Source organism: Trichechus manatus, unplaced genomic scaffold (assembly GCF_000243295.1).
Source record: "Trichechus manatus latirostris isolate Lorelei unplaced genomic scaffold, TriManLat1.0 scaffold00009, whole genome shotgun sequence".
Taxonomy (NCBI): domain Eukaryota; kingdom Metazoa; phylum Chordata; class Mammalia; order Sirenia; family Trichechidae; genus Trichechus; species Trichechus manatus.
Window position 1 is genome coordinate 6,209,027 of NW_004443945.1, and position 14,319 is coordinate 6,223,345.

Consider the following 14,319-nt stretch of genomic DNA (forward strand, 5'->3'; position numbering starts at 1 on the left):
CAAAAACAAATTTCACTAAGACTGATAATGCCAGGGCCAGTCAAATTGGGACAACGGGATAAGCAAGCTTCCTAGCTTAAAATTTACGGGAAAAGACATCTGATTCTGAAAGTGAGGTGCTTTAATTGTCAGGTTTAAAGAGGTTACATAAAACAAAGGAAGGACGCATGCAGGAGAAATACAAGTAACCGAGGGTCTGAAGGAGCAAGCTTTTGAAATCGGGATCCTAGACCAGGAAATTCACATAAAAAGTTCTAGCTGGACAACTGAAGAGTTAAGCTGTATGGCTACTTGAAATAAAGACACCCAATTCAAGGCTGGGGCAATTTCAGCAAGAGGTCAGTTAATAAATTCAATTAAAATTTGCTTGTTTTTTTTCCTCTTTTTGTTAAAAACAAAATAGAACAAAAATTACTGTGCTTTTTGTGAAATACTTTCTTTAAAACTGTATTAGGAGCTCTATCATATTTTTTACTTCTCAGAAGAAAGTTTTACTACCTGCATATTGCTGTAGTTATATGTAGAAATAGCGCCATAATGCATGAGTTACTCATTTGAGTGTTAAACAAGTAATATTCAATATGTGCTTCCTAGAAACAGAAACCTGAGCTGTTTTCATCTGAAATGTGGTAAAAAGAAAATCTGAAATATCACAATGTAGAACTTGTATATTCTACGTAATGAAAATGGATCGAGCGATTTTGTCAGAGTTTATATTTCAAATTAGAAAATAAATTTAATGTCTCCATTTCTAAATCAGATGAAGAAAGATATTAAATAAGAAGCACACATTTAGAAAGGGACAGTAAATTGGATTAAACTGTCTTTGGGGATTCATCAGTTCCATAGTTCCATTTCTGGAAATCAATTACACAAATATACTAATGTGTGTAAAGATATGCATTCAAAGGTAATCACTACATTTTACATAATAGAAAATTGAAAACAACGTAATGTTTAAAATGAGTAAAATTACACACATACACATATATAACAAGCACATATTGTTAAAAAAAAACAAAACAAGCTATTTAGCATATCATTTTTTGTTAAAAATAAACCTTAATAAAACTGGGGATGTCTGAGGAGGGACAGTGATTGTGGACATAGGTGAAGAGAATTACAGTTTTTCTACATTTTATGAAATTATCTGTTTACTTTTGTAAAGAAGTATTTTTTTTAATCTGTGCAATAAAAATAAATTTAAAATAGTGATAAAACGGTAGATAAAAGATGACAATATATACCCGGTCTTTAATCAGCTCAATGTCTAGGAATGAAAGCAACTGTATTTACAATTCATTAAGCTATGCATAAATTGTTTTAAAGTCATACAGTCGGCAGTGAAAGCACTCAGAAAGAAACGCCTAACTCCAGTGGAAAGAAAAAAAAAATAATGTTACATGAGAGTAACATTTGCCTGCCCTGTCGAAAGGTGTTTATTTTGGGAAATCCCCCCAAAATAGTCATTGATCTCTTCAGTTCCATGATTATACCTCTTCTGGATCGAAAAATATTTTTCAAAACAGAGAAGAGTAACAAAAAGAAGGTCTCCTCTATTGTGGACCGGGGGTATCAGTGTTACACTTCATAAAGTTCAATTATAAACATTGCCATTTATTTCCCAAGCAAGCCCATGGGGTAGAGAGACTGGATTAACTATGTTTTTTGACCCAGTCTCATGGCAAACTCCAAAGAGGTCGGGTATCTGACCTCCTTGTTCTTGTAGACTTTAAACATTTCTCCTTGGTTAACGGTCTCAATTACAATGATCTAAGGGTTATAAATGCTATAAGGACTGAAGGAAAGGGGTTGTGAGTCTCAAGCCAGTCTCTCCCAAGTATCTACTTGATTCCAAATTTGTATTTTAAAATTAATACAAATTTTCCTACTCCCTTTACAGCAAAGCTTGTCTGGATGGGCCAGACATAGTTGGTCCAAACATTTGCCTCGTTATAGGCACATAAAATAAAATATTACTGACAAATACATTGATTACAATTCTGTAGTAGTTTGTATCACTGATCCCAAATTTATTAAGAACATACTTTTTCCTTCCTGATGAGCTGGAATAAATGTGAGAGAGATGTGTGAGACAGAGAAGAGTGTCCCACTCTTTTAAACAAGTTCCAAATATGTCAGGGATAAGCAGGGTGAACCTCATATTTTATGGGAAAAATGTTTTATTTTATTAAAACCATGATAAAGTAAGTGAATATTATTCAATTTTCTCTCTAAGTGATGTTGATAGTGATACTTTTTAATGATGATTGGGTGAAAAGCTATTTGAAAGATGAGAAGGCCAAACCGATAGTCATTCTACAGATATGAAGCAAGTTGATATTTTAATCTCAGCTTAACTACACTTCATGGTATAACAATTTTTTAAATTTTTCACTCTGTATTTTATCTTTATTATTGACTCACTTAAAAGTGTTGATGGGCTCTGGACTAGAATAGAAAATATCCAGGACCAATTATCTGACAGAATATTAAGCATGTATTATTTCCAAATAACACAAGAAAAAAAAATCAATTTTGATTAGGTCAGCATTTGATTATTAGGCATTTGTACTGCTAAGAAAAAGTGAATGTCACCAAATTTTCATAGCAAGATCCGTGTTATCAATAAAATGAAGAAACATAGATTAAAGTTAATTTAACGGTTAACAAACATAGTTGTTATCTAGTATTGAAATACACAGGTTTTGAATAAAGAATATTTTCAGTCATAGTTTTTATTAGAATTTGATATAGAAGAGTCCTTTTAGAAAATTATTTATCAGGAGGCAGGTTTACAGTTACAACAGATGAAAAGTAAATCTCATTCATTAAAGTCAATAATGCTAAATATCATCATTTACTCATTGGGAATGTATAATCAGATTGAATTAGTACTGTGAATTAATTAGTCTGCAAAATTAGGAATTTGTGGTGATACCAAACAGATATAAGTAAATAAATGGATGAATGGCTAAAACTAATCAATTTGAATGTGGGTTGTCTGAGAGACATAGAACAATTTTCAGTTCCACAGAGAATAGCTAAAACAGTGCCAAACAATATGTTCTATTTTTGATCATATTATATGCAAAAGACAATAACACATTTTTAAATTTTTTGAATAATAAATTGTTCTGGTAAATTAATTTAAAAAAATTTTTTTCCCTACAAAATCATGGATTTGATATACGGAGAACGTCAAATAGTAAAAAGAAAGACATAAACCCTAAAAAATAACACTCATATTTTAAAGAACATGAGTAAGCTAGCAGGAAACTGAGACAAATCTTCACAAATCAGAAACAATGAAAAATATGTAAGCAGAGAGCTAGTACCTCTAGATGTAACCAGAGCGCATCTGTCAATCCTTGGTGGCTTGAATTTGTAATTTCTTAGTGCACTTTGCAAGAGTCCACTTCATGAAGGCAGTATCATGAAAGGCAACATTTTCACTGGGAAAAATAAAGAATAAAGCACATTTTAATAAAGATATTACTCAGATTCTTGCCTGGTATTGCCTTAAGGCAGGTGGTAGGGAGTATGGGGGTCAGATGAAAACTCTCCCTTAGAATTCTTAGCACAATATTGCCTTCCACAGAGAGGAGACTGAAATGTTATCTGTGTAGTTCAAAAAGACTCAACGTGAAATCTTAGACTAAAATGTTCCAAGATTTTTAGTGTTTCCTAATACCTGGCAAAAGGACAGAGAAAAGCTCTTGGATAAACTATTTTAAAATATGGTATCAGATAATTTCCATAACATATTTATAAGGAATATGAGAATACAGAGAGAAAGAGATCAATAAGAATACAAATAGAAAAGCAATTGCCAAGAATGCTGAATTTGGATTCAATGCACAGAGATTATAAATGTGCTTAACAAACTTACAGAAATAAAAGAAGAAATTTAAAATTTGGATAAGAGGCAAGATGCTATAAAACAAATGGACAAAGTAGAGAATTTATAAAAAGATTTAATAAAGAGAAACATGAATATGAACATTCAATAGATAGACATGGCCAATCAGAAAATTGACTAAGAAAATATGCAGAATGAAGCACAGACAGAAAAAGGGATAAAAAAGTGTGTAAGCGTTTAAGTGATATGGAGAAAATTAAGAAAAAAAATATCAAAATACATCTAATTAATTCCCAGAAGGAGATAATACAGCAGAAGGGAGAAGGACAAAGTTAAAGGAGATAATGATTAACAATATTGCAGAACTGATAAAAGGCATCAAACCTTATCTTCGTGAAACCAATAAACCAGTTAGATCACACACACACACACACACACACACACACAGAACACAACACATTTTGACATATCATAATAAAACAAAACTACTCCAAAAACCAAGTGACAAAAAAAATCTTAAAAGTGTCAATAGCTTTTAGCAGAATACAAAAGAGACACAACTTAACGTTACATCCTCCTGATAGATCACAGCACTACCTTTAAAGTAGTCTTGCCAAAAATATCTAACGGAGCCTTAGATGCAACCATCAATTTATAATAAATACAGAAGACAGAGGGACATGTGTAACTACTACATTACAAGGCATTTGGCATAAATCGCCAGTCTCCAGGTCAAACGACACAGTTTCTTTAACACATATATTTAGAAAATACTTGTAGATACACTGTTCATCCTTGTCCCAAATTAGAAACAATCTAAAGATTCATCAGTAGTAGAAGGGATAAATAATATGTGACTTATTTTGAAAATATATATCGTTCTCATTTAATGAGGAGTGGGCTCTTGCTATACACTGCATGTGTAGCGTGAATGAGTCCCACAAACACTGAAAAACTCCAGGCACCATTAGATATAAAGTTCAAAAGACAAGCAAAGTTCATCTAAGGTGTTAGAAATAGTTGATGAAAATTCCCTTACCTCTACATTTATTTTTTGTTAGCCTTTTCATGTGTATGCTATACTTCAACAAAAAATTTACTGAAAAAAGAGAATGCAGGAAATATAACAACAAACAAAACTATGTGTGGTTTACAAGTATAAACCTAAAAGATCAGGTCAGAGGAGTAGATAAAGTCAACAGACAGTAAAAAGCATACACTAACTAGAAAAAAAATGAAGCTATTTTAAATTTAGACATAATAAAAATGAGACAAAAAATATGAAATAGGTTCTCGCATGTTGGCAAAGGTTAGAGTCAACAAAAGATATAAAAATCTTAAAATATGTACCTAATTACATAGTGCTGAAATATACAAAGCAGTCACTGACAGATCTCAGTACAGAAACTGACTATCAGAGTGAGAGATTTTTAACAAACCTCTCATAGCAATTGTTAGATTAAACATGAAAAATCGTAAGAACATTCGAATATCAGAATTAACAATTGTCTAATGGACATATATGGAACACTGAACACAGCAATTGGAGATTACACATACATTTAAAGCACACAAACATTGAAACTGAATATACACAGGGCCGTACGAGTTTAAGTAATTGCTAACAAATTAGATATTCACACATACAATTAAATATATATTAGGAAATACAAAACACATGTAAATAATTTATCAAAGACAAAATCACAATGGAAATTAGAATATGCACTGAACTAAATGGTAATGAAAATAGTACTTATCAAATGTTTGAGATGCAGCTAAGGTGATATTTAAAAGCAAAGCTACTTCCTTCAATGCTTAGAACGGAGGAAATCAGTATAATTAATTAGTTCAAATTAAAATGTTAGAAGAACACAGTGTTGTTGTTGTTAAGTGCCGTCCAGTTGGTTCCGATTCATAGCAACCCATGAACAAACAGAAGGAAATACTGCTGGGTCCTGTGCCATCCTCATACTTGTTTTTGTGCTTGAGACCATTGTTGCAGCCACTGTGTCAATCTATCTTGTGAAATATAATCCCTAAATGTTAAAAGGGAAAAAAATGAAAGATAAAAGCCAACATTTATGAAATTGAAAACAAATGGTGTAGTGAAAAGGGTCAACAAAAATGAAAACTGATTCTTGGTAAAGATTAAAATTGACAATACGCATGACTGGTTAAAAAATATAATGCAAAGAAATAATGTTGGGGATGAAATGGGTTCTCCAGTATAGATATGCAAGAGATTAAAAATATATCAAGGTGTAGACTGACTCTGATTTCCAGTGATTAAGGCTAATTAAGCCCTGGTGGTGCAGTGGATAAGAGTTCAGGCTGCTAACCAAAACGTCGGCAGTTTGAATCTACCAGCTGCTCCTTAGAAACCCTATGGGGCAGTTCTACCCTGTCCTGTAGGGTCACGATGAGTTGGAATCGAATCAAAGGCAACAGATTCAATTTCTATTTTGGACTTAGCCTATAATTTATGTAATTGTCAGTGGATGGTGAAGGACACATAAGGAATAAATATTTCTCCTCACGATTTCTTGCTAATTGTATCCCAGAAATTTAAAAAAAAAAAAGTGTATGCTTTCATTAACACTATTTGACTTCTATTAAAATAATAATAATGCAAAATATATGTTAATTATGAGTTTCTGAATGTATAAGTGGTAAAATTTAAAAAGAAAAATCCAGTATGGCAGATTATTTCATTATTTAATAAATATTTATTGAATATCTATGTCAACCAGTGTGCTAAATTCTGAATTTAAGAACATGAATAAATTATGGCTATTTTTCACAGGGATCTCACTCTGATACTGGTGAAAATGACTGCAACAGAATATGAGACATTCTATAATAAATACATGGTTAACATATAGTATTAGTGCAATCGAGAGACTAATCAATGTGAAATGTGCAATTGATTTTTTTGTAAGAGGAAGAAATCAGGGTAGTCTTCTTGGCTTTTAGTGTCAACAGATAATTATAAATGTCCTAAGCAAATGACTGGGGATATGCATGCAAGGCGGAATGGGGAAAATATGTTCAAGGCACAAGGAGAAAAATAGTGGAGTGCTTGGGGATCTGTTTGGTGAATGGCATTGCTGGTTATACAGTAAACATTCAGGAGTACATGAAGGTAGAGAAATACTATATAAAGTCAGACACATTAGATATTTCTAGACTATGGAAGAGTATGAACTTTAATTACTTCAATTTGTTGCCAATGATGCAAAGCTAGATTCTACTCTGAGTTTTAAAGTTTTGTTCTCTTGCTTTCTGGAACAGAAAGTCAATCCTGATCTGAAATTTCAGTGTGATCAATTTATACAACTTAACAACTGTCTAAGTAAGATGCCCAAGTCTCACCTCTGCTAATGAAACCTGGTGTTCCTGATGGTTCGTTCTGTACTTTATGAGCAGGAAACAGAGATTCTAACTCAACAGTCTCCTTTCCCTTTTCCGAGTCTTCTGAATTGCAGGTTCATCACAGCCAGCACTGTTACATCATTATAAAATTCTAATTATTACAGATTCCTCATATTTGTGAATTGCAATGGCTTTGTGGTATTTCTTTTTGGGCTCCTACCCTCTTTGTCTTATTCCACCCATTGCTGTCCAGTCAATTCCAACTCAATGCAACACTATAGGTCAGAGTAGAACTGCCCCATAGGGTTTACAAGGAGCGGCTGGTGGATTTGAACTGCCGACCTTTTGGTTAGCAGTTGAGCTCTTAACCGCTACACCACCAGGGTTCCTCTTATTCCACAGAACACTTAAAATAGTGTAGTTTCTAGCTTACTATTAGATCTGCTGACTCTTTTTATTTTTTTCCCCTATTTTTGAATTCCCCAAATGTGCCAAAATTTTAGTGAACTAATATTGAACAGAACAAATTCATCAAATACCTCTCAAGCATATATGTACTAATTTTCTTCATCTGTGATCTTTGTTCCCCTGATTTTGCCCGATATTGTTAGTGAGGTGAGTTTTAGGACTTGGTTCTTACTAGTGCAAAGAGATCTACAAACTGTATTTGATATTCCATTCCCATTCTCTGTTCTTTGCTGCAGTGTCTCTAGAAATAGAAAAGCATTTCTGCCTCTTTTTTTTTTTCCCATATCAAAAACTGTAGTACCATTGATTATTTTTATCAGTTATTCAGTTAAATTAAACCGCTTCATTTCCTATTTTCCTTTCAGAGAAAAATAGCTTTTGAGCAGAATGATATCAGATGTGGAAATACAGAAAATTGTCAGCAACATGCCAATGTAATATAATTTGATAACATTGAAATTTGATGAAAGTTCAAAGTTGCATTGCATTTTTCACATTACTGTTACCCATACCTCACTTTTGACTTATGGAAGAGCAAGTAACTGATAGAAGGCTGAAACGTGCATTATAAAAGCTGTTATCAGATCTAAATGCTAAAATACTATCAACTCAGAAATTAAAATTCCTGGCAGATTGCAAGGCTTTCATTTTCAAGCATTAGAATTATCTTTTCATTTCAAATAAGGAAAATGACTTTGACCCTATTCTAACATTTATCGCCAAGAATATTTCAGAAAATGGATTTGTCAAAATATGCATTTCCTTAATTAATATTCCCTGCATCATGTATTAACTAATGATTTCCATTACTAATAGTAATTACTAAACAGGTCTTATTTGGAAGCTTCATGACAATTTTTAGATATTCTTTTGGTTTAATTGCTGTGAATAAAAGAAAATTTTATTATATGATATCATCTTTCAGTCAGCAGCATAAACTGGTTACCCACAGTGTGAATACTACTGTGGTAGACACATTTGGGAAGGTACAAAGGAAGGAAATGACAGTTTATTCTCTCTCTTGAAGTTCTTAACATAGTTAGAAAGGCAGAGTATAATCCAGTGACAAAGACTTCTAGGTCCCTAAGGATATCTCAAAGAATTACTCTGCAAAATATATAATTTCTTTTGAAGTAAATCATGAGGAATTATAAAGATAAGTAGTTTATTTTAAAGGGTCTAATTATTGGATTAAAATATTAATAATCATACACCTAATTAGATTCCTAGGTTTTTGTTCAAGCTTCCAATGTTTGTGATCACATTTTAGAATGGATTTTTGAAGGACTCTAGCTGAAATTTCCGATTAGGGAAGTGGAAAGACAATTGGTTTTGGAGTCAGCTAGGGTTGGATTTGAGAACTGGTTGTAGCACTCACTAGCCACATGCTCTTGGAGAGTTTGTGGCTCATTCCAAATTTTTGCTTCGTTCTCTGAAAAGTAGATATGATTACTTTGAACTTTAAGACTTTGATGAGGCCTACAGGTGATATTTATGTTAAAATAATGAAAATAAGCAGAAGTAAAAGACATAGTATTTATTCTTTTTCTTATGCTGAAATATCAGCAATTACTAAATGTTAACTAATGTTTAAGATTACTGTATATTTGAAATTATGAGGTCATTACCTTTAAATGGTTTTGTAATTATATTCTTTGCTTCTTGCTTCTGTTATTCTCACCTTTTCATCAATGGATTACTTAGCTTCCAGATATAAATCAGCCCTATTGCAGAGTGAAACATCTTCTGTCCTTCAGGAGAATTTTAGGAGATTTAGGCATACCATCAAGTCAAACTTTTTCCTTTCTTCTGAATTACCACAACAGTTCTCATAACTTTCCTTTTGTTTTGCTCCTAAGGGAAATTTAACCTAGTTATTAAGAACAAGATATCTGAAAGTGATGCAGTTCATAGAGGGAAGCCTCTTGGGGCATAGGGAAGAGTGGAGAAGAATTGAGACTAGACCTGTAGAGGCAATTAAAAATAGCCAGCCCAATTATGCCCTCCACTCCATTTATTGATTAGAAGGAAAGATTGATATATCTGAAGTATAATACAGACATTTGTTGTTGTTGTTAGTTGCTGTTGAGTTGATTCCAATTCATGACAACCCCATGAGTGTCGAAGTAGAACAGTTCTCCATAGGATTTTCAAGGCTGTGACCTTTCGGAAACATATTTCCAGGCCTGTCTTCGGAGATGCCTCTGGGTGGGTTCAAAATGCCAACTGCCAACCTTTTGGCTGGTAGTCAAGCACTTAACCATTTGCACAACCAGGGACTCAAGATAGACATGGTATACCTGTATCTCAGCAAAGCTTTTGAAATTGTTACTTGAGTTGCTGTTGTTAGGCGCCGTCGAGTCGATTCCGACTCATAGTGACCCTATGTACAACAGAACGAAACACTGCCCAGTCCTGAACCAACCTCACAACCATTGTTATGCTTCAGCCCATTGTTGTAGCCACTGTGTCAATCCAGCTCGTTGAGGGTCTCTCCCTTCTTTGCTGAACCTCTACTTTATCAAGCACGGTGTCCCTCTCCAGGGACTGATCCCTCCTGATAACATATCCAAAGCATGTGAGACGAAGTCTCACCATCCTTGCTTCAAAGGAGTATTCTGGTTGTACTTCTTCCAAGACAGATTTGTTCGTTCTTTTGGCAGTCCATGGTACATTCAATATTCTTTGCCAACACCACAATTCAAAGGCATCAATTCTCCTTCAGTCTTCCTTATTCATCATCCAGCTTTTGCATGCATATGAGGTGATTGAAAACACCATGGCTTGGGTTATGTGCACCTTAGTCTTTAAGGTGACATCTTTGCTTTTCAACATTTTAAAGGTCTTTTGCAGAAGATTTACCCAATGTAATGCGGCAGCTGATTTCTTGACTGCTGCATCCATGGATGTTGATTGTGGATCCAAGTAAAATGAAATCCTTGACAACTTCAATCTTTTCTGTTTATCATGATGTTGCTTATTGGTCCAGTTGTGAGGATTTTTGTTTTCCTTATGTTGAGGTGTAATCCATACTGAAGGCTGTAGTCTGATCTTCATCAGTAAGTGCTTCAAGTCCTCTTCCCTTTCAGCAAGCAAGGTTCTGTCATCTTCATAACGCAGGCTGTTAATGAGTCTTCCTCCAATCCTGATGCCACGTTCTTCTTCATATAGACCAGCTTCTTGGATTTTTGCTCAGCATACAGACTGAACAGGTATAGTGAAAGGATATAACCCTGTTGCACACCTTTCCTGACTTTAAACCACACAGTATCCTCTTGTTCTGTTCAAAGGACTGCCTCTTGATCTATGTACAGGTTCCTCATAAGCGTAATTGTTCTGGAATTCCCATTCTTTGCAATGTTATCCATAATTTGTTATGATCCACACAGTCCAATGCCTTTGCATAGTCAATAAAACACAGGTAAACACTTTCTGGTATTCTCTGCTTTCAGCCAGGATCCATCTGACATCAGCAATGATGTCCCTGCTTCCAAGTCCTTTTCTGAATCCGGCTTGAATTTCTGGCAGTTCCCTGTCAATGTACTCCTGCAGCCACCTTTGAATGATCTTCAGCAAGTTATCAGGAGGATATTCTGACAAAGTGATATACTGATAGATTTATAAGAATGTCCCTAATCTTGTTATTTTTCATCCCCTAAGCCAAATACATCCTTGTGCAGAGAGAAATTTAAGTTAAAAATAACATGTTTTCTACTCCTAATGAGTTGAATAAATAAATCAAGCCAATCGAGTACTTTAAATGACCTGCAGTGGAAGAGAGTAGAATTCAGCTTATCACTCTCTTATTTGATATATTTACCAATGAACTTGGATGAGAAAATAGATGTATGCTTCAGAAAATTTTCAGAAACATTAAACCTTAAAAGAGAGCTACTATTCCTATTGACAGAATTATTATTACAAAAAGATCCCAACAAGATAAAAGAAATAAATGGAAATTTTAATGAAGAATATGCACACACATACACATATTAAGTTTGAAAATTGGAAAAAAGGACACAGATATCTGATTATTAATAACTTTACGTGATAATCAAATTGGAGATTTTTGCTGTGCCAAAAGTGTGATATAATTTCCACAAAAATAATGTGATCTTAGTTTGTTTCAAAATTTGTAGAAATACTAGGACAAAAGAAAATATATTACTCCAATGATTCTAATAAGATCATATCTATTTTAAGAACTAAGAGAAACAATAGCATTACCCAGGCAGAGTGAACAGGAGGGAAAAAATGTGATATAAGAAAGGACAGAAAGAAATGAAGGAGTTGAGATTTCAAAAGATAATCCAGAAAGAAAAAGTATAATTTTGTTTCTAGTTATTTTAAATTTACTGTCTGATAGTTTCCACACATATATCTGTGTTATATCTTCTGTCGGTTACTTTGTTTCATGATAATCAGTGGGTTTTATTTTGCTTCTTTGTATGTCTTAATATTTTTGGTGGAAACCCAGACATCTTTATTAGGACAACAGTTTCTATGCCTAGAAATGGGCGTGCCTTTCCTTTATCTAGCCCTCCATATGTGAGTGGGGAAGGTTGAGTCAATCTCTTCAGGAGGTAAGCTAAGTTTGGAATTCTTTTTTTGTTTGTTTGTTTTCTGTTTGTACTATTAGTGCACCACAGGCTACAAATTACTCTAGCATCACCTTGTGTTCAGGTTGAGGGATAATTTGCCAGAGGGTTTTTGTCAGTGTCAACATTGAGCTTTTGTCCTTCACCTCTGAAATTTTCTCATGCTCCTCTTTCCTCTCTTTTAGCAATAAACTCATTATTTTTTACCTGGAAGTCCCTGGATGGTGCAAACAGCTAAGCACTGTTAAATTCTACTCTGCACAGAGCAGTCCTGTAGATGGGCGGAGCTGGGATGTTCTCTCTATTGTGAATAAGCCTCAATCTTGAGAATGTAAAAATATCCTTGAGTCTCAAGAATGGAGCCCTCTCAGTTATCCTATACCACATCCAGCTATAGGTTTAGGCCTAACCCATATTTATATCCTTCCTCCATGAGTTTTTCTCTTTCCTTCCTTCCGCTGTGAAGGGTTTCACCAGTGAATTATTTTTTTTTTCCAAAAAAAAACTTTATTTTGTGGATCTTCTAGTTCTTTTTTAATTTTTTATTGTACATTAGATGAAGGTTTACAGAGCAAACAAGTTTCTCATTTAACAATTAATACACATATTGTTTTGAGACATTGGTTGTCAAACACATGACTTGTCAACACTCTCCCCTTCTTGACCTTGGGTTCCCCATTACCAGCTTTCATGTCCCCTCCTGCCTTCTCATCTTTGCCCCTGGGCTGGTGTGCCCCTTTAGTCTCGTTTTGTTTTATGGGCCTGTCTAATCTTTGGCTGAAGGGTGAACCTCAGTAATGACTCCATTTCTGTGCTATATGGGTGTCCGGCGGCCATACTCTTGGGGTTTCTCCAGTCTCTGTCAGACCAATAAACTTGGTCTTTTTTTTTTTTTTTTTTGGTGAGTTAGAATTTTGTTCTATATTTTTCTCCAGCTCTTTCCGGGACCCTCTATTGTGATCCCTGTTAGAGCACTCGGTGGTGGTAGCTGGGCACCATCTAGTTGTGGTGGACTCAGTGTGGTGGAGGCTGTGGTAGTTGGGGTCCATTAGTCCTGTGAGTTAATCTTTCTCTTGTGTCTTTGGTTTTCTTCATTCTCCCTTTGCTCCAGATGGGATGACAGCAGTAGAGTATCTTAGATGGCCACTCACAAGCTTTTAAGACCCCATATGCTACTCACCAAGTAGAATGTAGAACATTTTCTTTATAAACTATGTTATGCCAATTGAGCTAGATGTTTCCCAAGACCATGGTCCCCATAGCCCTCAGCCTAGTAATTCTATCACTCAGGGAGTTTGGATGTGTCTACGGATCTTCCAAGACCTTGCCTTGTATAAGTTGTGCTGGCTTCCCCAGTACTGTGTACTGTTTTACCCTTCAACAAAGTTACCACTTACCTATTGTCTATTTAGTGTTTTTCCCTCCCACTCCTCCCCTCCCTCGTAACCATCAAAATTATTTCTTTTTTTGTGTAAACATTTTCATGAGTTTTTATAGTAGTGGTCTTATACAATATTTGTCCTTTCATGATGGACTTATTTCACTCAGCATAATGCCCTCCAGATTCATCCATGTTGTGAGATGCTTCGCAGATTCATCATTGTTCTTTATTGTTGCATAGTACTCCATTGTATGTATGTACCATAGTTTGTTTATCCATTCATTTGTTGATGGGCACCTAGGTTCTTTCTCTCTTTTTGCTATTGTGAACTATGCTGCAATGAACATGGGTATGCATGTCTATTCATGTGACAGCTCTTATTTCTCTAGGATATATTCCTAGGAATGGGATTGCTGGATCATACAGTATTTCCATTTCTAGCTTTTTAAGGAAATGCCATATCATTTTCCAAAATGGTTGTACCATTTTGCATTCCCACCAGTGGTGCATAAGAGTTCCACTCTCCACACAGCGTCTTCAACATATATTATTGTCTGTTTTTTTGATTTGTGTCAGTAATGTTGGGGGGTGAGATGGTATCTTATTGTGGTTTTGATTTGCATTTCTCTAATGGC